At 40.3% G+C, this 27,159-nt stretch overlaps 1 pseudogene; it reads left to right on the top strand.

Annotated features, from left to right (window-relative positions):
* Positions 1 to 24,979: 24,979 nt before the first annotated feature.
* LOC119040996 (keratin, type I cytoskeletal 18-like) lies at positions 24,980 to 26,336 on the top strand (annotated as a pseudogene).
* The last annotated feature ends 823 nt before the right edge of the window (positions 26,337 to 27,159 follow it).

Below are 27,159 nucleotides of genomic sequence, written 5' to 3'. Positions count from 1 at the left end.
CTTGCAAAATATCAGCTGACCATCTGACAGAATCTGGCTTGATATCATGAAAAGAAAACTCATTTCCGTCCCAGTATCTTGTACTAATTATTATTTCAGTTGAATGTGTTTTGCAATAGTGCTTTTACAAGGATTAATATTACATGCTCTTTTAAAAACTTGTATTAAACTAAATATCTTTTCAGAATTTTTATATTAACTTTTAAACTTATGACTGATTTGTTATCTCTATTTATGATTCAGTCAAATGGAATTTTCTCACTTCTCTTTCAAACTCACTCGAAATATGAATGTAGCTTAGCAAAGTATAGTATATCCCCCCTTTTTTTTTCTTCAGAGGACTCACTTTAACAGTTTCAGGTAAGAACAAATCTAAACTTAAATTCAAACTTGACTTCAGTTAATTCAGATTGTTACCAAATATTGTGACTACTTGGTCTGCATTTTTTATTTTTAAAGTACCCTTTTATTGAATTTAATGAAATCAAATAATACCTTGCCACTTACTCTACACAGGGCAATTACAAAGGAGTTTTTCTTCATATATTGGTGGAGAAACATATGAAGTGATACATACACTAACACCTTGTAAAGATTCAACTCAGCTTAATTAACAAAGTCACTTTAGTAGTTCAAGGGAGCTGTTCACACTGATGAATTAATCTTGCCAAACCAGATCTAGCCTTGAGTTACAGATCTTCAGTGTGGTTGGAAAGGTGGGCAGATGAAAATTCATAATTAAAAGGATGAGACCTGTCCAGAAAGTATCCAGCCATGTGCTATGAAAAATAGAGACATTTGTTGAAGAAGATACAGGACACAGGAAACACTGTACATAGGACGATGACACCTCAGCCCTCTTTCAAAGTAGGCACTTCAGGAAGGTGCCTACTCACACAGTTTTCCCAGCATCATTAGCAAATGCAGACCGATGTTCCTTTTTCTGGTAGCAGAAGCCACAGAATGAGTTTTGCCACAGCATGTTTCATGCCAAGAGCCTGTGTCAAAATCTTGGATGCAGTAGTTTTTGGAATCCCCAGATCAAGTTCTAGTTCTCGCACATCAGTCACCGAACTTTCTTGATTGCTGTCCATACACGTTCAACATTCTCAGGTGTTCTGCTTGTTGCAGGCCTTCCAGAACATGGATCACTTTCAACAGATTCTTGACCATCTTCAAAGAGTTTGTGCCACAGTTTAATTTGTGCTGTACTCATTCCATTGTCCTCAAAAGCCTTCTGAAACATTTGAATAGTTTCCGTGGAGGAATGTTCATGCTTAATGCAAAATTTGATGCAGATTCATTGCTCTAGTTCCTCAGTCATTCTGAATGCGAAGGCCACACAGTACACATGCTCACTCAGCAGTGTCTACCTCCTGCACTGGCTAGTACAGTGAAGTCATCATTGTTCACACATGCACATTCCAGTCCACTCTCCTTGGCTGCCAGGTTACATTGATGCCACACAGACTGTTCTTGTGATATTTAACAATGGATGGACTTTTTCCAGCTAGACCTTGTATGGTAGCTTTTCCTCCATCCCTACCCAACAAGATGTTTCTTATTTCCTTTTTGTCACTTGCACAAACTATTGAATTAAATCACTGCCAGATAGATTGGAAAAACATTTTAATTTGGTTGGATTTAATGCCTGATATAAGAAGGGAACATGGGAATGGGCAATTCCAAAGATGATCAAATCTTTCTTTTAAGGGACTTTGTAACCACACATTTCTCTTTCATTTGGCTTTGTGAGAAACTGTATATGCAGCTCCTTTAGCTAATGAAGTATGATAATTAAGGAGAAGTTCTAGGGTAATGGCTATACCATCTTTAAAGGATGTGTTAGGAAATTAGGAAAGAGCTAGAAGGAAGTTTGCTGCCGAACTGCTTGTCTAAGCAGGAAGACTCATATCACTCTCAGAGAGGTGTGCTGCTTCAACAAAAATATTATTCACAGGGAAGGAGATTGGAAGATTCAAAAATAGTTGACCCTTGAAGTGAAGTCATTGCTTTTTTAAGTTTGAAGTCACAGATACATAAGTATGATAATTAATGTAAGGGGAAGACTTTACTTCTTAACATTAAAAAGTTATAGTTCTTATATTCTTATTTATTGGATAGCAAGACTCCTTCAAAGTGGAAATATGAAAAAAAGTTGCTTTATAAATTATTTGGAAGTTTCTCTTTGTAGAACAAAGCTACATGTCAAACATTTCATGCATCTTATGACTCAGACACCTACTTACAACTTTTTCCTCTCATGTTTGATTGTAAAAAGGAATCCTTGAATAAGAAAATGAAGACATTTGCTCATTTTCCCTGGAGCTTTAATCAGTTGGTATCCGACAGGTGCTTTCATTTTCCTGGCCTTGAAATCTTTCTGGATGGGATGTGGGAAAAATATTTGCAAACGCCCTCTTGGTGAGCAAATAAATCTTTGCTCTTTTCATTCTCTTCTTCTTTTTTCTCCCCGTGTTCTTAGCTCATCATCCTCCCTTCAGCACACACTCTTCTGCATGCCTCCCAAGTTCCTGTTCCTCTGACTGATTTGCAGTCATCCATCCATGACATGGCTGAGGATACAGCCTGCATGTCTTCAGGTTCCATAACCTATGAGTACAAATGAAATCACCTAGCATTAGCACTTGGATTCGATTGCAAATAATTGTTTACCCAAGAATCATGTAGTGCCCTCCAAGCTGCCCTATGCATTCCTGGCAGTTTCCAGGGCTCTCTTGCATTTTGCCAGACTGTATTGGTGCCAGCTGGAGCAGCCCTCTCTGGGCCTCCAGGTGGTCCACTTGGGCACTCGCTACACTCAGCTGGGTTCTGCTGTTTCCTTCATCATTCCTCTCTGCCAGGCTAGCCCTGTCCTCATCTAGAGGGGGTCTTTCAATTTTCTTTTTTTTTTTTTTTTACCTCTAATTCCATCTCTTCAGAGTAGATTAGAAAGCTCAGCAAACAAGCTTGGGTGGAAAACTAGATGTCTTCGATTTCCTGTTTTTCTTCCATTTTAGTCTAACACAAAATCCCTCAGGAAGAGTAAACTCGTGCAAAAGATCAGAATCCCAGATAAGTACAGTGCTTTGGCGCAGCCATTCCTTGGCCTCCTCAGGCACGATGTGAATTGAAATCAAATAAACATTTCTTGAGCATCTATTCTGTGCTCTGCACTGTACTTATCTTTGTTACTTCATTTAATTCTTATGGACCTTTGTGTCATGTTGTTTATTGTTATTCTCATTTTAGAAATGAGAAAACAAGGCCAGAGGACATAAAGAATTCACCTATCAAAAATCACAGTGCTGATGAAGGAGTCAGGATCTTGCTCCTAAGGATGTTGCTCACCCTTGTGCATATTGCCTCTCATTTTGGGAAAAAAAGTTACTTTCATCACAGCTAAATATACCTTCAAGAAAAACTGCTCTTAAAAAGACATAACTTTTCTATGAACCTAAAACTGATTAAAATCAAAGCCTATTAATTTACAAAAGATATGGACATTCTTGGCTAACGCAGGTTAGGTTATCAATGTTACTTTAGATATTCACAAGAACAGTTAAATGACATAATTCATGTGAAAGTGCTTAGAGGGCACCGCATTGTTACGAAGGTTACAAAACAGGAATGAGCAAGCCATTACCTTTTACACGAAATTTACATTATGCTGGTCTTGCAGGTCGGTGAGATATTTGGATAGTCCTGTGAATCATTACCTGCTAGATGAATAAACATGAACTCAGACTATGTGGCTGCTGATCTGACACTTTTCACCAACACAAAATTGTCTTAAAAGATTCTCCCAATGAACTTACTATTTTATAGGAGTTTTATTCTTGTTCCAGAAGCCAAAACCACTGAGTGTCTGTTCTGTTAAATGAAATATAATATGAGAAAGTTAATCTTGCAATAGTTCCTGTAACTGTGACTTGGGAAAAGGAAGGGAGTGGAGTTTTACAGACAACCCTCAACCACCGAAAACATGTGTGTGAGGGAGGGAGCCTAGAGCCCCTGCAGAAACTGCTTTCCTGACCAAGCACAGGAGCCTGGGGCCCAAAATGGATAATCTGTTTCCCTTGCTAATTGATAGCTGTTAGAGCGGAAGTTGTTCCATACAAAACATTCTAGTCCTACTTTCTATTTAACTTCCTTTGGAATAAGGAGATAGATGAAGGGGATCTTTACACTTGACAGCTTCCAAAGAACTTTCTGGTGCTGTATTCTTTCTAATTCTTACAACAAGGCAACCAATTAAACTATTTTTCCTTTTTATTTTGGCAGATGGAAAATGGGATTTAATGACTCAGTGATTCGGGGCAGCTGCTAGAACCTCGGAATCCATAGCTTGAATCCTTCCCTCCTGTGGTCCACAACACATTCACAGATCTGGGAGTATTTCTTCGTCCCTCCTCTGTACATCCTGGGCTTCTGTGGATGCTAAAACATTACATTGAATGCAATTGTAGTAAAGTATTAGTATTTTCAGACAGCATGTAAGAGAGATGGCCAAAATAAAAAGGAAACCCAGAAGCATTAAGAGTGGAGCACCGTTCCAATCTCTCAACCTTCTGTCAGTAGCAACCCCACTCTTCTCCTAATGTCCCAGCAAGAAAGTCATCTTCGACTATATCCCCTTGTCGTTTTGTCCTATATAAATGGTCCTCACTGGAGAAATGGAGAACATGTGGCAAATATGAATGCCGTCCTAGGCACTCAGTTCAATTTTTACTAATATGGTGCCTACAGGTCAGTGGTACTGTTACTATTGCATGCTCTTTTTTTTTGGACTACTTTTATGCCAGGCCAGACATAAATAGTATTAGAACAAATATGCCCCCCAAATAGAACAAATATACCTGTCTTGGGAATTCCCTAACTGTAAGGAAATGCAGATGACAGTCTATGGAAATCAGAATTGATGCCATACCTGCAGCATTTCCTTCTGTGCAGAAAAGCCAGTTTTGATCATTAGCTTTGACACATCTGCAAAGATGGTCAAAATAAAATTATTCCTGGCATTGTCATTTTTCCTCACTCATTTAAAACCAACATAATCAGAGAAATGTCGAATGTTCAACCAAGTGGCAATTCAAATGAATCCCACAAGAATAGGAAAACAAGGGGAAACCCAAATATAAGCTGTGCCCTAAAGTTACCCTCAATAATCCCTGAAGTGAAAACAATGAAATTAGAATATTGTCTGGGTTGCCCTCCCACCTGATAACTCAACAAGTAATCAGCCTATTTTCACCATTTCCAGTTCAAGAGGTAATGAGGTGGAGAAAGTCCAACAGAAACTGGGCAGTGACGTTTGCTCTTTTGTCAATGACAAAATCATGTAGCAATTTCCTGGCCTGCAAAACATCCCAATAAATCTCCCCTGTATACTATTAGGAAGAAGTTGTGTAGGAACTGGGTGGATTTCACAAGGCTGCTAACCTTGGGCGGTTCTGTTCGTATCCTGCTCTTATTACTCAATGGAAAATTCAGCGGAATCGCTAAGTAACAGGAGACTAGGTTCAGGGTTATAAATCTCTGAGAGATGCTCGCTGACATCCACGGTGCTCTGCAGAGCGAGTTTACCAAGGTCATTCTTGCTGAGTTTCCTTTGAGTTGGAGGCTCCAGCTCACTGTCAGGCTCAGAGCCAGGCTCTTAATCATCAAGGAAACCAGAGGGTGAGGGGTGGAGGGGAGCATAAAAGGTAACTTTAGGCCTTGTCCCAGTGTCAGATGGAGCCCAGGAGGAAGCCCAACACAAAACTCCACGCCCTTGGGAGCCTCCCTGCTATAGCGGAGAGCCTTCTCTGCACCTGCTGCTTGAGTCTTATTACTCAGTCCTCAGGGACTTCCCACCATGCATTAAATCAAAAATAAACTTCTGGCCATTGTCTTCAGTCTTTGCATCATACTTTAAACATCATGCATATTGTCTACTCATTCTTAAATTTAGCCACAGTTGTCTTCTGATACCTGCATATGGCTTATTCTCTTCTAAAGCTTAGTCACCCATTGAGGGGAAGACTGAGTTCCCTTCTTTTGAATTTGTTGTGGGTGACAAAAATATCAAAGGGAAAGAGACTAGCATAGGCCAGAGGCATATTTGGGAGCCCCTTTTCAGTTGCAGTGAGAGGGGGGTAAAAAGTCAACCAAGGTAAGGGACCCAGCCAGCAGGAAGGTCAGGCTCACTCTATCTCCAGGGGGAGGGGGATCTGGGAGCTGCTGCAGAGTTGTAAGGGAAAGATTAGGGACTTGAGAGCGATGAGGCCCTGTGTTTATGGTTTGTGAATACTGATGTGTTGTTTCATTGGCTCCTCATGGCACTGTCACGAGATAGACAAAGCAGGCATTATTATTTGCATTTTCAAGGTTATAAATTGAGATTTTTGAAAGATTACAAGACCATGGCCATTAAGTCTGATCCCCAGTCTTGTGACCCTCAATTATATCTATTTTATGCTAGGGCTTAGCAGTTTCTTTGTAAAGGTTCAGGCTATAAATATTTTAGGCTTTGCGGCCACATGGTCTCTGTCACAACCACTCAACTCTGCCATTGTAGCATGAAAGCATCCATCAATAATACATAAACAAATGGGCACGACTGTGTTCCAGTGAAGCCTATTTACAAAAACAGGCAGCAGGTCAGATTTGGCTTCTGGGCCCTCGTTTGTGGACTGCTGTTGTATGCCCTAAAGCCGTCATTGACCTTATGTCAAGAGTAAGGATTCATTAGCTCTTAAATTCTTTTGTGAATTTGAATTTTCACAATGTGGATATTAAATAATAAAGTGTGAAGGGACACAACCTAACCTAATGTGATTCAAATAACAAGGAAAGAACACAAGGATGTCAGTCAATGTGCTGGTTACGTAACTGTGGGGTGGCAGGCGCTCAGAGGACACCTTCAGCAGACGAGGGAAGTGGGTGGTGCCGATCCGCTGACTTTCCAGGGCCTCTGCAGTGTGAATGCCCCTGGAGGCCAGGGATTTTTGCTCAGCTCTCCACCTTGCTGGAGACTTGGTCATCCCCCAGCTGAACTTTCAGCCCTGCATTTTCTACTTTGAGCACTTCTTCCAGAAGCTGTCATTTCTCCTCTGATATGAAAAATACTCTAGAACTTGCTTGCTCGAGAGAGAAAATGCAGGCTTTTCCCTGAGGGAAAGACCAGCAGCCTAGACAGGGAAGGGGAGCTGAGAGATAGAAATAGCTCTTTGCCTTTTTCTGCCCACCCCTGGCTCCAGCCTGATGACCTGGTTGTGTGGTGACACTTTTTCTGTTCCCCTCACTGGCTAGCTCTGCTGCTAAGGCCAGAGGGGAAAAGAGGAGAGACCCTAAGACTAGAGCTCATTCTTTGAACATTGCAAATTTTTATTTATGCTCAGAAAAATGGACATCACCAGGAGTAGAGTCTCAAACTTTGTTTTTGGTCCTTAGCGTACATTTCTGGTCATGTCTCTTTATATTGCTCTCTGCCATTTGTCACTTGGGCAGTTTTTCTCCACTCTCTCTCTTCCTCTCCACATACTCAGTTCATGCCCATCTTTAAGGCCTAACTTATGAAGGAGTTGCTATGTCTTTCAGGAGCTTTCTCTTTGTAGTCCTTTGCTACCTGTACCATTCATTTAGTACTTTATTTTAAGCTGATTTAAGATCTCTTATGTTAATTAGCTTTTCATATATGTCTTGTTTTGCAGTGACAGTTCAGCTCATTGAAGGCATTGGCTGCATTTTACATCATCTGTATCTTCCAGCACAGGCTGGACTCACATTACAAACTCAGCAAACACCTGTCAAAACAGCTCAAGCCCGTAACTACAACCTTTCAGTGGGCCTCTGCCGTGGTGCTCTCTTCTCTTCGCTGCTTTTTAGTCCCCTTAGTGTTAAAACTCTCTTATTTGGCTTGCTTAGCTGGATGGTCACTGTTCCTGTCTCTCTCAGAACTTGACATAAGTTCCTTCAGAGACAGGTTGGCAGACAGGAGTAACAGCACATGAAAGTATTGCTTTCCTTTGAATTTCACCCTGTTCAAATCTAAGTAGTGCTGTCTGTAAAGTCCATGAGAGCAGAGCCCACATCTCACCATTGGACCCTTTCTCATCATTATATTTCCTCCATTTAGCAAGTGTCATGGTAGGTGCCTAATAATTATTGGTTGAGTAAAAGAGTGAACAGAGTCCAAAAACTAAATTCACTCTCTGTACTCATGCCCCCTAATATAATGCACTAGAGCTTGCTTCATAACTTGCTGACATGTGTTTCCCACATCTATCAATCAGGTTTCTGCTCTGTGGAAATCCCTCCACAGAGTGGGTGGGCCACGTGGTGTGTGATGGGTACTTGGTGGTGACCATTTGCTGGTCTGAGTATTAAGGCAAAACCCAATTTAAGGGCCTAAATGATATATCTATAGCCACTTGATTATCCATATTATAACGTATTGAACTTTCCTGAATAACACTTAAGTAAAAGTGTTTTCCTCTTTTGGGTCAGCTATGTTTATTTAATTAGCTCTTATGCATAGCTACCACAAGGTGGCGAGGCAGTACAGCAGCCCCTACCTGCTTATTAGGGACATGGAGATCTTTTAAATTGAAATAGTGGAGAGGGAGTTTTTCCCCCCTCAAATTTCCAACATCCATATTCTGCCTATATAGCCTAATTTGTAGCTAAGTAGATTTAGTCATTAAATACAAATGCACATAACTCCAAATACTCACAAATGTCTCACATATAACCTGTCCCACATGAAAGAATGAGTGTTCTGTGCATTCCACACAGCACTTAGTTAATCATGTGTGAATCATACATATTAATAATCAAGTAATCTCTTGTATAAGTAGGCAAAGTCAATTAAAAAACTTATTAATGAAACTTTCAGGAGTAACCCACGTCAGGCCTGGCGTTATTATTGAGGAGGAGATGGCTCAGGAGTTCTGAGTTGCAGGGGAGGGAGGGAGGCTTCACAGGAAGAAGGTTTGTGTGAGACCAGAGGGGAGAGGTGTATAGGGAAGTAGCCAGCAGTTTTGGCCACAAATGTTTACTGAGCACAAATTGTCTAAAAGCTGGCCCTGCCTTTTTAAGAGCTTAAGATTCAACGTTATAAACAACGGAGAACCGCCCCCCCCCCCCAGCATACATGTGAGAAGACAAAGGCCAAGACTGTTACCTGAAAAGGAGCGAAGAAGGAAGAAACACTGTTTTTGTATGTTTTGCCAGGGGATGAGAGACGACATTGGAAACAAGCAGCATGGCGTGGTCAAGATTATGGGATTATGGGAAGGAGACTCCCACCTCGTTCCCTCACATTCCAGGACACCTGAGTTTCCTCGTGTGTAGGAGGAAGAATTGGACTTGGATCTTAGAAGCATTAACAGAAATATGTTTTCTTAACAGTTCATGTTAATGGTACTCTTCAAAAAGCATTTGTGTTGAAATAAGCCTGAGGAACGCAAATTATTATATCGCATCTTATCCTCTCTGCCCTCCCCTCAGAGAATCACAAAGTATGTGAGCATATTAAAGGCCTGGAGCGAGGTAACTAGCTTAGCTTTGTTTAACCTGGCATTTTTAACTTAACTTAGCCATTGAACATAATTCCTCCCTCCACTGTACTGGGAATAACAATTGACATTTTATAAACTATTAATTAGCTTTCGTGGATAATTTGGGAACCACTGAGTTAAGAAAACTTTAAAGCCTCTTTCAGCTCTGGATCAGAGCACTGGGAGAGCAGAGAACCCCATCTGATGTATTTTCTCCTTTCACCTAGTGCTTGACATAAGTGACCGACAGCGTTTACAAAATCAATGGATATACTGTGCGGTGTAGATTTCCCCTCTCCCTCTCCTAGGAAGCGTCAGCTACATCCATCTTCCTTCTGCAGTTATGTGCATATCACATTAGAGCAACTCCAGCTAGAGAAGAGACACAGACATTTTCAGTCTAAAAACACAGGGGAATTATGCTAAGTCTTTCTTGGCAATGTAAAATGTGATTGTCTTGAAGATATTTAACTGTAATGGGATTGGTTTTCCATTTCCTCCTCTGTTTTCATGAGTAGAAGTCTTATCTAGATCCATCTAGTAAACAACCAAAATCAGAGGGAAGGAAATGACCAACAACCCCATTCCGAAGATGAAAGTGAAGAAAGAAATCCCAGGGTGGGGGAGATCTGGGGGTTTTTAAGAGCCCAAGAAGCTCATGGTAGTAGAGGATGAAGAAAGAGAGATTCTGCGGGAGGGGGAAGTCCCAGAAGGATGGGGATGTGGTGTCCAAGTGGTTGGCCCCAGAATTAAGAATTGTTTGGGAAGCTGGTAGAATGAGCTTAATAAGGTAGAGGAATCACTCCATGTGCTAGTTAAACCCTGGATGGGTTATTATGGGTATCTTGAGTCAGAAGTAAAGAACTCAGAGGTGTATATTCTGTATACATGAGTATTCAGTTAAAAGTAAAACTTTTCTCAGGGACCAGGCTGTACCATTCTGTTATTAAAGGCATGATAAAGGAAGGCCCAACGTACTAAAAAGCCAACTCTACCGACAGGAGAAGTACTACTGAGTGAGATTTCAGGCTGCATCCATCCAAAGGTATCTGCTGCCTCCTATGATTTCCTTTGGTTAAAACAAGCTCTGAAAAATACCTGTTAAAATGCAATATGTGGCTCGAATAGAGGAGAAGCAGCACAGTTAGTGGTCATATTCACATTTTAGGAGGACAGAGTGCTAGGACACAGAACACTGGGCAGACAAATTCTGTTGGTAAAAGAGAGACTGTGCAGTGTGGGCAATACTGCAGGATTGTTCTGCCGAGGCCCTGGAGTCAGGGCTGTGGGCACCAAAGTTTGTAGGAGGGCTCCAAATAGAAGGTGTGGGGGACACCACAGGTGTGTTTCATCTGCTTTACAATTTTGTGCAGAGCAGACATAAAAAGAGACAACGTAGAAAACCAAAGGACTTGGGAGACAGCCCATGTCCCCTATTTCTGCTTTGTATCAACTTCCCTGATCTTATTAAGTCATTCATCTCTAATTATCAATGTTTATAATTATTAAATATGCACATATTTGTAGAATTATTTTCTAAAGTAAGTTAAACCAAAATTCAGGTTTAAGGCTATTCTTACAATACTTCATTCTTCATTTTCATTCCGACACGATTTCTTAAGAAGGAGAGAAAGGAACAGAGCTGCAGTTGGCACTCTGGAGTTGCAGAGAACCTGTGGTCTGTAATGTTTCCATCAAAAACTAGTAGACTCTCTCTACTAGACTTGGTGTAGAGTTAATAATGGTACTGACTTGGAGTTAATAATGGTAGCAATTATAAATTACTCTACTGCTTGACTTCCCCTCCAAGTTATTTTGAGATTATCGCCAAGTATGTCTTCTATGGAGGTATGTCCTGTAGCACCTAGCAGATAGCATCTATAATGCTGCAAAGGAAGTTGACACTGGCTAGGACAACTTTGGAGACTTAAAATGGGACAAATTCTTTAATCATATGAATGCCATTTTTCAAGCAACACAAATTTGTAAGAGTACTGGGTGGACAAAGTTTTCTATCTACTTAGGTATAATTTGGTTTACATGCTTGTTTTACATGGTCTGTGATATTTTTTTCCTAAATTTCTTCAACTTAGGAAAACAAATACTAAAAAGAAAACAACCTCACAACATACCAACATACCAAACACCCATATAATAATAATACTTGGTATGTGGTGATTCTCACTAAGGAAAGAAACTAACAGGCTTCAAAGCATAAACAGAATATTATACAACTATATATTATTAGTGTCAAGGTGAAAAGTCCATTTTTATCCATAGGAAATGACTCTACTCAAGATATTTATTTCATCTGCTTATTACAGTTTACTTTTAAGCAAAAAAAGCCATTATTTTGAGTGAAATGACATGATTTATACTACTGTCCTTGGTTACCCTGAAGATTTAAATGTTATGTCAACTTTTCAACATTCAAAGCAGAAAGAAATTAATTTTCATTAAACAAAATTAATAGCTTTTTAAAGTTCCAGTGCCCCCATCCTCCTTAGTGGAACAACCAAAAAGCAAGAAGTAGCCATATATTGGCTTGTTAAAATGCTACAACTATGTTTTTGGCTTATGGGTGATAGATATTTATTTTTATACAAAGAAATATTGCTCAGTTTGGAAGTTTCAAGTTCCAGTAGAAGTCCTTATGAGATCGTATGTGATTTAGATAGACAGAAGAATCTTGTACAGGTTATGACAGAAGACACGGGGTGGGAGGTGTATAAACAGAACCTTCTAGTATGTACAACAGACTGAAAATGGTCTTAGAGATGTCCTTGTCTCAAACTCTAGACCTGTGAATATGTTACCTTACATTAATAAAAGAGACTGCAAATGTGATTCAGTTTAGGTCTTGAGATGTGGAGAGTATCCTAGGGGGGCCCTTGTAATCACAAGAATCCACATAAGTGGGATGCAGAAGAATCAAAGTGAGGAAAAGGAAGTGTGACGGGGGCAGCCGAAGTTGGAGTGGTGTATCTGAAGGTGGAAGAGGGGCCATGAGGAAAGCAATGTGGGTGGTCCCTAGGGGCTGGGAAAGGCAGGAAATGACTCTCACCTAGAGCCTCCAGGAGGACACAGTCCTGTCAGCCCTTCGTTTTAAGGCCATTGAGACCCCTGTCAGACTTTTCTGACTTCCAGAACTGTAAGATGATAAACTTGTGTTGTTTGAAGATACTAGGTCCATGGCGATTTGTTACAGCAGCCATAGGACACTAATACCTATGTGCTCCCTCTTTCTTCAGAGAAGACTCCTAAGAGGTAACATGGTGAAGAAGTTGGAGTTCAACAGGTCATTATTCAAATCCTGATTTTTGCCACTTCCTGAGTAAACTTAAATAAGTTTAAAAAAATTCTCACCCGGGGATATATTTGTTAATCTTAGAGAGAGAAAGAGAAACATTGACTCAAGGGAGAAACATCAATGGGTTGCCTCTCATACATGCCAAGAATGGGAACCAAACATGCAACCTTTTGGTATATGAAATGGTGTTCTAACCACTTGGAAACCCAGGCAGAGCTTAAATAAGCTTTTTAACTTCAGTGACCCTAAATTATTTTATTAGAAAAAGGAGTTATAGTGGGAGTTAAATATAATAAGATGTATTAAACGCCCAGAATAGTGCCTAGCTGATTACCTTCAAGATAGATCTCCAAGAAATGTTACCCCGACTTTCTACCAGACTACTGAAGATTTATTGCATAAAAACTTCCACTACCCTGTGTTAGGAGCTCCCAGAGCCCTGGGAAGATACCTGTCCTGGCTTCTCAGTGTGAGTCTAGGTCAAAAGTCTGGCTTAGAGATTGTGTCCAAACACCAAAGCTGAGAAGAGCTGGGGTGAAGGCTCATCATTCCCTTGTGAACTTCTGACCTTTTCTGTCTCTCCTTGTCTAGCTGGGACCCAGGGGCAGCACTCTCCTATCCCCAGCAGTGCTGTGCTGATTCACAAAAAGGGTAAAAGTCTGTGTGTTCACAGCTGGGGCATGACTACACTCATCAGCAGCTGCTCGGGTTTGAAGATTAAATATATCCTGGCTTGTGGGCTGGGTGACTCAGGCAGCACAGGCCCAGGCTGCTGGCAGATTCAGTGCGAGCAGATGAGGGGCCCACAATCCAAGTCCTGGGCTCAAGTGGTCTGGAGAACATCATGAACCACTTTGTGAAGCTATTTTCATTAGAGAATATGGAGTAACCTCAGGAAGACAGTATTTTATTGGGAGAGAAGTAAATGTGAGAGGTGGGGAACATCAGGTTCATCTGCCATGGTACCTGCCCAGGCACCCTGACACAATCTCAGGCATGCTCCCCTCAAAGTGGCCTGTGTCTACCACCCTATCATCAAATGTCACCTCAGCTGCAGCTGACATCTGAAACTCCTTCTGCTGGTATAAAGCCTTTCATTCAGCTTAGCTGATGGTCAGTTGGCTGCTAGTCAGGTGTGTCTGTTCCTTCTTTACATTGGTAATTCTTTTGGTGCAGAAACTGAGTCCATTTTGAATTTCTAGCATCTATAAAATACCTGGTACAAAACTGGTTCTCAATCAACCTTTGTTAAAGTGAATGGGATTGAACAAGTGCAGATACTTCTGGGAGAAGTAGCATAGGGACCAAGATGGAATCACACAAAGGTGACATATAACTAACTGAGAGTGCAAAACCGGGGACACTCCGATGTCCTAAATTCATTAACCTATAAGATTGTGGATTAATAATTCATCCTTTCAGCAGCTTAATTTCCTTCTTATAAGATGAGGCCAAAGAACCTTTCCCTCATAACCTCAGCATCCCCGTGAGCATCAAATGATACGGAAGGACTTTGACATGTGAAAGTGATGGATAAAGTTATATTACTATTTTCTGGTTTTAAAGAAACAAGAATCCTAAGTGGGGACTTAGGATTCAAGGCTGTCCAAACTTTTGGCTTCTCTGCGCCACACTGGAAGAAGAAGAGTTTTCTTGGCCTGCACATTAAATACACCGCAACATGTGATCACAAAACAATCTCATAATGTCTTAACTAAATTTATGATTTTGTGTTGGGCTGCATTCACAGCCATTTTAGGCCACATGTGGCCCATGAACTGCAGGTTGGACATACCTGGTGACCAGTGCCTGGAGCCAGGAGATAGTATGGAGAAATGGGTTTTAGGGACACTCAAGTCGACCTGAGCAGGAAAGTATTTTAGGCCATTCAGTATTATAATTGCCAGCTACAGAAAATTCTAGATTTTTAATATTTATTTATTTATTTTGTTAAAGTATATTTTATTGATTATTCTATTACAGTTGCCCCACTTTTTTCCCCTTAATTTCCCTCCACTCTGAAAGCCCCCTCTCACCACATCCCACCTCTTAGTTCAAGTCCATGGGTTATACATATAAGTTCTTTGGCTTCTCCATTTCCTATACTATTTTTAACCTCCTCCTGTCTGTTTTCTACTGACCATTTATGCTTCTTATTCCCTGTACCTTTTGCCCCATTCTCCTCTTACCCCTCCCTGCTGATAACCCTCCATGTGGTCTCCATTTCTGTGATTCTATTCCTGTCCTAGTTGTTTGCTTAGTTCATTTTTGTTTTGTTTTGTTTTTTTAGGTTCAGTTGTTGATAGTTGTGAGTTTGTTGTCATTTTACTGTTCATACATTTGACCTTCTTTTTCTTAGATAAGTCCCTTTAACATTTCACATAACATTTCATAAGGGCTTGGTGATGATGAATTCCTTTAACTTGACCTTATCTGGGAAGCACTTTATCTGCCCTTCCATTCTACATTAAAGCTTTGCTGGATAGAACAATCTTGGATGTAGGTCCTTGCCTTTCATGAAGTGGAATACTTCTTTTGAGCCCCTTCTGGCCTGTGAGGTCTCTTTTGAGAAATCAGCTGACAGTCTCATGGGAGCTCCTTTGTAGGTAACTGTCTTCTTTTCTCTTGCTGCTTTTAAGATTCTCTCCTTCTCTTTAATCTTGGGTAATGTAATTATAATGTGCCTTGTTGTGTGCTTCCTTGGGTCCAACTTCTTTGAGCCTCTCTGAGCTTTCTGGACTTCCTGGAAGTCTATTTCCTTTGCCAGATTGGGAAAGTTCTCCTTCATTATGTTTTTAAGTAAATTTAGAATTTCTTGCTCCTCCTCTCTCCTTCTGGCACCACTATGATTCAGATGTTGGAACATTTAAAGTTGTCCTAGAGGTTCCTAACCCTCTCCTCATCTTTTTGAATTCTTGTTTCTTCATTCTGTTCTGGTTGAATGTTTATTTCTTCCTTCTGTTCCAAATTGCTGATTTGAGTCCCAGTTTCCGTCCCTTCATTGGTGGGTCCCTGTACATTTTCCTTTAGTTGACGTTTCATAGCCTCCACTTTTTCCTCTATTTTGCAACCATACTCAACCATTTCTGTAAGCATCCTGATTACCAGTGTTTTGAACTGTGTATCTGATAGGTTGGCTATCTCTTCATCATTTAGTTGTATTTTTTATGGAGTTTTGCTCTGTTCTTTCATTTGGGCCACATTTTTTTTGTCTCAGCACACCTGTTACATAGTAAGGGAGCGAGCCTGAGGTATTCACCAGGACGAGGAAACCCACAACTCTGTGTTGTGACACTGTATGTTGAGGAGGGGTCCAAGAGGGAACAATGCTGCTTGCTTGGATCTTTCCTGGATTTCAGTCACTTCCTCCACTACCCACAAGCAAATTGGGCCCTTGTGGTGCTGATTCCCAGGCAGGTGGGTTTGTGTACGTTTTTGGACCCTTTGGGTCTCTCCAATGAACTCTCCTGTGAGGCTTGGAGTTTATCCCACCATTGAAACCCCACAGGTTTTTTCAATCAGAGGTTTTCAGGTGTTACTTCCCCACAATGAAACCCTAGGTCGTGCAGTCTGTCTCTCTCCTCAGTTGTTCCTTCCAGTTCATCTACACACAAATGTGGGACCACCTGGTTCTCCAGCTGCCACCTTGCTGTGCATCCTTTCCACCCTGGCTGCCTGCCTCTGCCCTCCTACCAGTCTGGATGAATATTTCTTCTTTAACTCCTTGGTTGTTGGACTTCCATACAGTTTAATTTTCTCAGTTCTGGTTGTTTTTTGTTTTTCTTTTGGTTGTGTGAGGATTCAAAGTGTATCTACCTATGCTTCCATCATGGCCAGAAGTCTAGATTTTTAAAAAATTGTAGTTTACAAAATATGAAGTAATCCATGACTCCTGCCTAAATAGGCAATTCCTCTGATAGCTCTTAAGCTTTCTATAAGCAGAAATAAATGCTATTCATTCAATACATGTGTTTTAGTAATAAACCCTATAAGCAACAGAGCCATTCTTTATTGCTGGAGAGTGGTGACTGGCTGAAGTAACATACTCTTGTTTAGTCCTTTATGATTTACTAAATGTTTTAATGTACATTAACATTTTTCTGAAAGAAGAAAAGAACAAAGTTTTCATAATATCTCACCACTTAGTAGTTCAGAGCTGTACAAAGAATTCTACAACCAAACAATAGAGAGTGGCTAAAAACTTGAGTTTTTGCCACATGCTAGCTGTGTGACCTTGTATAAGTAAATAACTTATCTCAGCTTCAGTTTTCTGTTCTGCAAAATCAAGGGTTAACTGTTATTCAAGTATTTTCTAGGTAACATAGTATAGCTCCCCATTCAGATTTTAATGAGGAGAAAGATCTTGACTTTGAGATGAGCACCAAGGACTTTCCTAAGCAATTCTGACATTCAGATTAGAGGATGGGAGGCATATGAAATTCTTAACATAGCAACGGTCACATACTAAGCATTCAATAAACATTGAATATTAGCTTTGTAAAGTGTTTTCACATTATTTCATTTGGTCTTCCCAATTATATCATAAAACTTCATTTTACAAATAAAGGGAGTGGTGCTCAGGGAGCTTATGATTTGTCCCGCTTACACGGTAGCCAGATCTTACACCCTGTTCATCTACTCCCTTAGAGGTGACCACTACCTGTTCCAGTCAGGGAAACCCAATCAGCTGTGGCTATTAAGAAAATGTGGAATGGGGTTGGGCAGGGGGAGTGGGGAAGAGGGATTAGGCACTACAAATTACCTACTAAAGAATGGAAATAGGATGAGTTAAGTGGCAAAGGCTCTAGGTTTTGTTTTGTTTTTCCTTCAGCTTCAGTGAGCAAATCTGTGACCTGAGAGTATTGCTAAAACCTTTATAAATTCCTAGTAACCTTGTATCTGATCATTCATCACACACATAAGTGTTAAAACTAGAAATGAGAAAAACAAGTCCTGTGGGTCAGCCAATACTTTAAGTAGCATTTAAGTACATTTATTTTTCATTTTATTATAGAAGGTACGTCAGCAAGACTTTGAAAAATGATACAAGACCTGTAAGATAGCTGACAAGTGATTTTCTTTTCCAGGTGCAATCTCTATTATTGCCTGAAAGTCATTGAGCTTTTATTTTCTTTTTTACTGTGTGCAACTCTATCATGGTTTGGAAGCCAGCTTTACACTCTTTTGGGAGTGTTTTTCTACAGCAATGACAGAGGACATTATATTTGTTGGTTTGGGAGGAGTTCTAAGGGTCATGTTAATGTATTGATATGCACATATATACGGGGCAAGTTAACTTAGGTGTGCGAGACCTCGTAGTGCAATGAGAAAACAGGCAAAGGAGGCTGCTACAAGGAACAGTGGAAAGGGCTTCCCCTGCAACGCAGTTCAGGGTCTCTTGGAAAGACAGGTACATACTCCACCCACATAGAGCAATAACATGGGGTTACAAGAGACTATGAGCCCTGACTTCAATATAGTATTGAAAATGTGAGGTTAAGAGAAAAAAATGAGGAAAAGGAAGTTGTAGAATTTACTCCTATTCCCTAGAAAGGAAGATGTGAGATAAATCTTTTAAATCAAGAAAAGCCATAGAAGATAGTCAGGTAAGACCTATTGTTAGAGAAAAAAGAATGTAGGTGTAGGTTTTTCTACTCACTCACCCACTCATATCATTCATTCATCCATCCACTTACCAGAACAAATTATTTGAATACCTGCTGTATACTCAGTGTATCCCCAGGGGCTTAGTTTGGGGAGGAAATGACAATATGGTCCCCATCTGTGTGGGAGGCATCTAGTTGAGGAGGCATTACAGACCCACTCACTGATTGGGGAGCATGTAGATAGCTCTACGAATCAGGAGAACCTGGGAGTCACCTGTGTTGAGGAGCCATCATGAGAAAGGGAAGCGTGACACTCAGGGGAAGTTAAGTGTCAAATACTCTTACCATTTGCCTAAGCTGTCTGTGTGTGGAATTCACATAAACTAAATCCTCAGTAAAACACCTTGCTTTCAATAGCTCTAGGAAAGGGGTCTCCTGTTAGTGTCTTTCAGTGATGCCTTGATGAAGGAGTTGCTTAGTCTTGCCTAGTCTCAGTGGTGTGTAGACAGTTGTGGCAAACCTGGTTTCACCAAACAAGGAATTCTCATTCATTGCTAAAAGTCCTGCTATGATTTAATAAGTGCAACTAATGCTAACAACTAATGCTAACTAGGGGTTCAGAACTCTGAGAGCCATTGGTAGCTCCTTCTTTTTGACTTCAGCAGCAGAGGTGGTTACATATGATTCATTTATAAAGCCCTTTGTCAACATTAGATTATGGTGTTGAGGATAAGAGTCAATAAGCCGGGAACTGTGCATTGTTCAATTCAATAAACACCTAATGAATTGAACTGATGCTGAATAGAAGAGCTTTCAGGTGTCTTTTCCTCTCCAAATGACTTTTTCTGTGCCTCGTAACTCAATGCTTGAGCTGACATCATGCCAAGGATTAACTGTTAGCCATATATTTTCTAGATAAATGACAGTAGCTCCCCCTTTGGATTTGAAAGAGGGAAAAGGATCTCAAATTTGGGACGAGCCCCTGAGGACCTACTTAAGTAGTGCTGACAAGTCTCCAGATGAGTTAAGGATATTCTTGATATTTCGAACTGAGCAGTGCATCTCTACAAGTGTTCGTGCATACTACCCAATCTTATGAGATGATGTGGTAACAATATGTTTGGTTAGGTTTTTAAGGTGTTTTCTGGGTGGCCAGAATATTATCCATCAACTATATGCTGGGACTGGGTGATAAAAACTCCATAGCTTTCATATAAAAACAGAAATCAAAGTCAAAATAAGATCTATTTCCTCTAGTCCTATTCCCTCCCTTTGTCCCTTACTTATATATTTTTTCATTGCTCTCATGGTCGTTAGACTGAGTTACATCTTGTCTTAAATGCCAGTGAGATTTGAAGGTCTATGCCTATCATATTTTATATTTTGGAAAGAGTGGTTCCAGGGACTTATGTTAGATTTGGGTCTTCTTATAAATAAATCCACTGTTTCCATGTCTCTGGACCTGGAATACTCTTTTTAAGATCTGGGGGAAGAAAGGAACAATGCTGATGTAAAGACTACTCAGCCCCCTTCCCCACCCACCTTACCATCCCAACCTAATGAGTCAATGATTTGCAAGTGGCCTATGAAGAGAACTGCTGTGTCAGAGGCTTTAAAGTATATATAAGGATATTTTGCAAGAGTAGTACAACAGAAACAAGTTCAAAAGGACAGAGAAAATCTGTGGAAAACAAGATTTTACTGAAATTTACTGGATTCCTTGGATATGTCTTTGATTTATGCACTGATTTCTCAATACTTTGAAACTATTTCAACTGATGTTTAAAGCAATGAAAACTTTTCTTTGTCATGAAAAATAAGTTATTCTACTTTTTTAGACAAAATGAAAAATGACTATTGCTAAATTTGGTTTTTAAGCTGAGTGTGTTTTTATTTTTAAATTTTAAACATTTTTAATTTTAAATAATTTTTAATGTATCAATTGCAGTTGACATACATTATTATATTAGTTTCAGGTGTATACCCCAGTGGTTAGACATTACACAATTTACTAAGTGATCATCGTGATGAATCTTCACCCATCTGACACTACGCATAGTTATTGGTATATTACTGATTCTATTCCCTATGCAGTATTTTACATCCCCATGACTATTGTGTAACAACCAACTTGTACTTCTTAATCCCTTTACCTTTTTCACCCATCCCCTCAACCCCTATCCTATCTGGCAACCATCAAAATGTTCTCTGTAGAGTGATTTTTTTAAAGAAAAGTTAGGGGTATGATTATAAAAAGCTCTCTCCCACCCTCTGTCTCTCTCTTCTTTCTACCCCCAACCACTCATTTTAACTGCAAATAAAAAACATGCCTTGTGACTTAGCCAAAGGAAGTTAAGGATGGGTCTTTGGGGAGAGGAAGCAGTGCAACTGCTAATCTTCCGTTATAGGAGTTGGGCTCAGAGCCAGTTTGTTGCTTATAGTAGATGATTAAAACTTGAATGGTTAAAAAAAGAAAGGGTCTCCCCAGTCTTCAGCCCTGGTGTCTGCAGGCCAGCTTGCAATGTTTTCCAGCATCCTTCTCCTTTACAAACACTAAGTACATAAAGTGACTGGAGGTAAAAGTCAGGTTATTAGACATGAAATGTCTCTCTCCTCCTTTACTTTCCCTTCAGTGAAGGTTTCTGTGGAGTTAATCAACAGTGGAGATAAGCCACCTCAAAATTACACCTTTACATTAGTTTTTCTTAATAGTTCTCTCTGCTTGGTCTCTGCCTCCATTTTCCTATCTGTTAATAGGAACAATAAAAGACAAACTGAAGGGATCACTGGGAATGTAATATAAGGATGATTTGTAGTGTAGCAGGGAAGTAGAGATGTGGTTTAAGTGGTGGAAAAGGTGCTTCTCATTTTCTACTTGATTCTAGGCTTTGCTATTGGTTTGAGGGCCAAAAATTCCTCTTTTCATCAGACTTCTATTTTTTAATTTGGGTTCAGTAATTTGGCTTAGCGATGATACTGAAGTATATATTATTTTATTTTTGACAAATCCTAAGATAAAAGGAATCATTTAAAAAAGTGATGAATTTGGAACACTAGAAGAAGACATGGCATCTATTCTATTTACCAGTAACCACCTGTGAGTCTTTCAGTAGGCCCCTCAGTGGCTAGGTTGGTATTCTCAAACGAGACATGATAAAGTTGTAGAAAATGACCTGTAAGATCCCTGAAAGTTTCAACTGAATTGACATTATTCTACTTTCCAGCTCTTGTTTCACCATAGCTTCATTTTTTCTTATTTATTCAGTAGACATCAACTAAATGTCTACTTTGTGCCAGTCCTATTCTAGTAGGTGAGGAGTCAGCACTGAACTAAACTAACAAAATTCCTCTTTTATGGAGCTTACAGTCACTCTAGTGTGGGTAGACAGGCAATGAACATGTAAAGAAATATATGCATATGTCATTGGTAAGAGATGTTAGGAAAAATAGGGGACTATATGTGAATAGACTGGTAGTGGGTGGGGCATAGTGGAGCTCTCTTACATAGGGTGGTGTGGAAGTTCTCTTTTGTAAGATCACATTTGGACAGGCTCTTAAGAGAGTGAGGGGGCGGGGCCTGTAGAGGACTGAGGGAAGAACAATCCAAGTAGAAGGAACAGCAAATGCAAAAGCCCTAAGGGGGGAATATGCTATAGTTGTTCAAGGATTAGCAAAGATATCAGTATCTGGATCAAAGTCAACAAGGAGAAGAATGATAGAATATGCGTGTGGAGAAGCACGGTGGGTCAGGACAACAGTAGTCACAGGAATACCTGTGAGTGAGATGAGAAGCCACTGGAGGATTTTAAGCAGAGCGGTGATACAATTTGATACACTTTTGCAGAGCATCACATGATTCGTCTGTTGAGAAATGGGTGGAGGAAAGTAAGGGCAAAAGCAGTGAGATTAGTTAGGAAGCTACGGACAATTAGGTCAGAGATGACAGTGACTTGGGTCAGGGTGGTAATGACCCAGGTGGTGAGGAGTGGTGAGATCCTGGATGTATTTTGAAAGTAGGGTCAACAGGATTTACTGGTGGATTGAAATGCAGTGTGAGATAAAGAAAGGTGTCAAGGATGACTCCAATGCTTTTGTGTTGGGCACCTGAAAGATTAGGACCGATATTTTTTGAGATGTAGAGGACTGTAGAAAGGTCAAATTTGGGTAAAAAGCAATCATTAGGCATGTTAAGTTTGAGATGACTAATAAACATTCAAATGGAGATGTCAAGACGGTAATGAGATATTAGAATCTAGAGTTCAGGAGAAAAATTCAGGTTAGATATAAATATGAATCACCATTGTATGGATATTATTTTAAGCTGGCTGAGATCACACAGGGCTGGGGCCATCTGTTCTTAACCTTGGCTGCACAATAGAATCACTGTGAGAGCTTCAAACACCTGGGGATCAGAGATTAACTAGATCATAGCTTGGGGGGTCAGCCCCAGGCACTTGGGAGTTTTTAAAAGCTCTCCAAGTCATTATCACATAAACAGGGTTGAAAATCATTGACCTGCGGAGTGAGCATAGATGGAAAAAGGAAGAGTTTCATTTCCTACTCACCTACAGAGTTTAGAGAACAGGAAATTGGAAGGGACCAGCAAAGGGGGCCAAGTAGGAGCTGACAGTAAGGTAAGGAGAGTGTTATGTCCTAAAAACAAAATTAAAAAAAAATATTTCAAGAAGGAGGGAGTGACCAACTGTATACATTTTTTGTAACTGTATAAAATGCTGCTCTTGGTTCACCATAGCTTCACTGTTTGAATAATGTCAATTCAGTTGTAACTTTCAGGGGTCTTAGAGGTCATTTACTACAAATGTAGTAATTTACTACATTTACATTTATTATCATGTCATATGTAGGAAAACCAACTTAGAGCCATCAAGGGACCTACTGAAAGACTCACAGCTGGTTACTGGCAGAGATTAAGATAAGGAATGAGAAGGGATCACTGGATAAGGTAACATGGAGGTCACTGGTGACCTGGACAGGAGCATTTTGCTGTGGTAGCAGTGAAACCGGATTTTGTTGTTTTAGAGAGAGTGAGAGGAGTGGAACTGGACACAGTGTATAGGAGTACAAAGAAATGTAGTAAAAGCTGGAGTGGGGCAGAAAGGTCAGGGGACAGTTTTTTAAGATGACAGAAATATGACAACATGTTTGAAGGTGATGGGAGAGAGAGAAAAACTGATGATGTAGGATAAAGGGGAAAGTTTTAAGAGTGAAGTCCTTAAGAAGTCCTGTGGGGATAGGACCCAGGGCACAAGTGAAGGGGTTGGTCTGACATCAGTTCATCCTTTGTAGCAGCATGAAGGCAGCGTACATGTATACAAATGTAGATAAACCGGTGGATTTTGTAGTGGGAATGTGTAGAAGGTAATTGTATTCTATATTGGAACTTTTGTACTTGGAGGTTTGGAACATACTAGATTAATAAGTTACATAAAGTCTTGAGACTATAGATGTTTGTAGCTTTTGGAGGCATACAAATAGCATATTGGAAAAACAGAAAGTAAAATGTGCTATATTAATATAACTGACTATCATGTAGATATTTTTACTATATTGTTAAATGGTAAAAGCACGTTTCCAAAAGGTATGACTAGTGTGCTCCAAATTAAGGAAACAATTAGTTACATGTAGAAAATACAACAAATTTTATCAGTTCCATCTGGCTGGTAGGAATATAGATGGCGTTTATTTTCTTTTTTGTATTTTTCAACACATTATTAACTTCACATAATAATTGTTTTTAGAAAAACAAATTTTATAAAATAGAGTATATTCAAGACAAAAATGCAAAAAGTAGAACTTTTTTCTTTTTCAGTTCAGAGTTGTTGTTCACAACGGAGGTGTAAAACTATAAAATCTGACTTGCGTTAAAATTTACAATGAAGTCACATTCAGAGGAAATATGCTCCTAGGTTCTGGTTCGGCTTATTCGTGGGAAATATTTTATGATTAAACTGGTACCCAGCTAAGTTATCTTGCATCTCAGAAAGGAATTATAACCAAATCTACCATATGTGAAACTCTGAACTGTAATTTGGGATTTGATTAAAAAATTTTTTTTGCTGATATAAAATATTCAGTGTACTTGTTACCTTTGTCACCCTAGTATGTGTTTCTACTTCTGTCTACTTCCATGGTTTTGAGATCTTTCTGAGATTCTCTTTCATATCCTCATTTTAGTACAGATTGTGGCCACTACTCCAGGACTAAATTAGGTGACCACAAGTAGGAGAATGCACTTCTCAAATTAATTTGTCGGTAAAATGGAACTACCATGGAATTGATCTCCCACGGTTATGTCATCTCAATGTCTCAAAAATTATGGCTAGCTGGTTGTTGGATATCACTACATTTTGGTGTCCTGATACTTATAAGCAACAAACAATTCTTTTTTCCAGGATATGATCTAATAATAATTGATTCCACAATAGAACCCAAATAAAATACAAGAATGTGCTGTAGACTTCAACCTGAGTCTTGGCTTCTCACCTTCCAACCTGAACAACATGAGCTTCAGTATATGCTCCAGCTTGTCCACAAACTGCCAGACACTGGACTTTATGCAGCTGCCTCACCACTGGGTCTGGCCGGCTAGCAGTGTGACCAACATATATGTATGTGTGGGGGGCTTGGGCTCCTGGATCTCGGTTCCCCATTCCACCAGTGTGGGGCAGCTGGGTGTCTAGGAACCTGGCTACAGGGATGGCTGGAAGTTTGGCAAACACAGGGTTATCCAGAGAAAGAAGGAGACTATGCAATGCCTGAATGACCGCCTGGCTTCCTCCCTGAAGAGGGTGAGGAGCCTAGAGGCTGATAATCAGAGACTGGTGAACAAAATCTGGGAATACCTAGAGAAGAAGGGACCTCAGGTCAAAGACTGGGGGCATTATTTTAAGTCCATCAAGGGCCTGAGGGATCAGATCTTTGCAAATTCTATGGACAATGCCCTCCTCATTCTGCAGATTGACAATGCCCATCTTGCTGCTGATGATTTCAGAGTCAACTATGAGACAGAGCTGGCCATGCACCAGTCTGTGGAGAATGACATTAATGGGCTCCAAAAGGTCACTGATGACACTAATATCACTTGGCTGAAGCTGGGACAGAGATCAAGGCTCTCAAGGAGGAGCTGCTCTTCATGAAGAAGGACCACAAGGAGGAAGTAAATTGTCTGCAAAACCAGATTGCCAACTCTGGGTTTACTATGGAGTTGGATGTTCCCAAATCTCAGAATCTCAGCAAAATTGTGGCAGACATCTGGGCTCAGTCCAATGAGCTGGCTTGGAAGAACTGAGGAGAACTAGACAAGTACTAGTCCCATCTGATTGTGGAGAGCACCACAGTGGTCACCTCACAGACTGCTGAGGTAGGTGCTGCTGAGATGACACTCACAGAGCTGGGATGTATGGTCCAGTCCTTGGAGATTGACCTGGACTCAGTGAACAATCTGAAGGCTAGTTTGGAGAACAGCCTGAGGGAGGTGGAGATATGCCATGCCAGGCAGGTGGAACAAACAGCTCAGTGGGATCATACTGCACCTGGAGTCAGAGCTGGCCCAGCCACAGGCAGAGGGGCATCACCAGGCCTAGAACTATGAGGCCCTCTGAACATCAAGATCAAGCTGGAGGCTGAGATTGCCATCTACCACAGCCTACTGGAAGAAAAGGGGAGGACTTCGATCTTGTTGGTGCCCTGGACAAGAGCCATTCCTTGCAAACCATCCAAATGACCATGACATGTAGGACTGTGGATGGCAAGGTGGTGTTTGATGTCAATGATACCAAAGTTTTGAGGGTTAAAGGTAGCAGATGTGGGGCATCCCTTGGTGGGGAAGGAGGCCAAAAAAAGTTCAGAGTTCATTGAACATTAAAAAAAAAATAAAGAATGTGCCATAGAGATGAGAAGGCTTGGAGGATTATATAGACAGAGAGGTCTTTGAAGAATCAAGAAGAAAAGAACTAATTAGGGATAGAACATGAGTGTTCAGTTGGCCCAGGATAGAGAGGGAAAAAATGATGGTGACCTCTAGTAAAATGAATTATGGTTCCCTGTCTCTTCCATAGAATCCGAAAGGGCTATAGATGTGGTATCACAAAATGAAAAGTTTCAGATAAGCAGTCAACAGTTGGTGCCATAAATCCTTCACAGATGGCACCTGTAGTAAATCACAGACAGGTCCAGAGACTTAATGTTGCCACCAGAGAGGCAGAATTTTATGGACAGCATCACAGCAGGGTGACTGCAAAGCCTGAGTCAAAAATCAGCAGGGACCTCCAAGAAAGAAACAAGTTCTATTTTGGGTTTTTCTCACAGAGATAACTTAGAAAAATCAGTGTGAATTTAATGTTTGATGCATAGGTACTATACAATATATTCTGCCATATAGGTATAATATAATATAATATAATATAATATAATATAATATAATATAGCCTTAGAAAAGAATATAGAACATATTCTTACAGAACATTGTAAGTTTAGAGGGTTGAACAGAAGTGCAGTTTGGGAGGTGATGCTATCACAGTGAATTAGAAGGCACTGGAGCAGTGAGTTCTGTACTTAGTGTGGTCATCAAAGCTGATTGCAGTGTATAGCTGCCAGCAGACCTCTCCACACCAGCAGGTGCCAGGCACAGAGAGCTCCGCTCCCTCAGACATTGACCTCCTGTTAGGGAATAAGCTGACGC

This window comes from Artibeus jamaicensis, unplaced genomic scaffold (assembly GCF_021234435.1).
Source record: "Artibeus jamaicensis isolate MK-2021 breed Jamaican fruit bat unplaced genomic scaffold, CSHL_Jam_final contig_354, whole genome shotgun sequence".
Classification (NCBI taxonomy): Eukaryota; Metazoa; Chordata; class Mammalia; order Chiroptera; family Phyllostomidae; genus Artibeus; species Artibeus jamaicensis.
Note: the sequence above shows the minus strand (reverse complement) of the source record. Positions and strands in the feature narration are given on the sequence as shown.